General features: G+C 69.2%; 1 pseudogene; it reads right to left on the bottom strand.

Annotated features, from left to right (window-relative positions):
• Positions 1–219: 219 nt before the first annotated feature.
• On the bottom strand, positions 220–998 carry LOC119112914 (low density lipoprotein receptor adapter protein 1-like; annotated as a pseudogene).

Raw genomic sequence — 998 nt, 5'->3', positions numbered from 1 at the left:
GCGCGGCGGCGGGCGCGCGCGGCACGGGTGCCCCGCTCCGACCTGGCCGCGCGACGGTCTTCCGGCGGCGCCAGAGCCATGTCCCGACGCCGCCGGGGGTCGTCTTGACAGAGCGTGATCCGACCGGGAGCGGTCTGCTCTTGACTGCGAGGGGAAATATCGCCGCAGCCCCGAAGGCGTTCTCACGGCAGCCCCGGACTGACTCCCGCCTGCCATCCGGAACGGCTACATCGCTGGCGCTGGAGGTGGAGGGCACGGCCCAGTCAGGCCTCCGAATCAGCCTCAGCCTGCTGGCCGCGCAGCTCTGCCTCGATCTCGTCCGGCGAGCGCAGGTCGATGGCGAACTTTTTCGGCTCCTCGGCACTCTTGACGCGCTTGCTGAACTCCTGGAAGGCGGTGGCCAGCGCGAAAGTCAGTTTACGCGCGCTCTCGCGACGGTCACAGACGAACGCATGACACTCGAACGGAGAAGTGGTGCTCTCCCGCACCAGGATCATGGCGAACACACGCGGGTGCCTGATGTCCTGCACGCCGTACGAGATGACGTCGATCGGGTGGTGGCCGGCCTCGAAGCTTCTTGTTGAGGTTCTGCTTCATCTCGCTGATGGTGACGCCCTCGCTGGAGACGTGTAGCTGGAGAAGCGGCAGCGTCTGGCCCGGCCGCACCGCCTTGGCCGCCGCCACCATATCGTCCACCGGCCCGCGCGTGTACTTGATGCCCCACAGCTTCTCGGCGTCACGCTTGCCCAGGTACTTGACGACGAAGTTCTGCGGCAGGTGGACGGGCTCGTCCATGGCGGGCGCCGACGGGGCCCGCTCGCCGACGGCCAGTCCCAAACTGTCGGGCTCGCCGCCGCGCTTGTCCGCCGGCGGCGGGGTGGGGCTTCCGGTCGCCGGCTCACTTCCGGCCAGGTCCGGCTCGTACTGCGGCTGCTGGTTGTTCTGTCTCATTGTTGCGGCCTGCGCTCGCCACGCCCCGGCGGCCGACTGCCGGCCGC

Source organism: Pollicipes pollicipes, unplaced genomic scaffold (genome assembly GCF_011947565.3).
Source record: "Pollicipes pollicipes isolate AB1234 unplaced genomic scaffold, Ppol_2.1 Scaffold_7261;HRSCAF=8764_pilon_pilon_pilon, whole genome shotgun sequence".
NCBI classification, from domain to species: domain Eukaryota; kingdom Metazoa; phylum Arthropoda; class Thecostraca; order Pollicipedomorpha; family Pollicipedidae; genus Pollicipes; species Pollicipes pollicipes.
The sequence above is the reverse complement of the archived record's forward strand: the minus strand, read 5'-3'. Positions and strand labels throughout refer to the sequence as shown.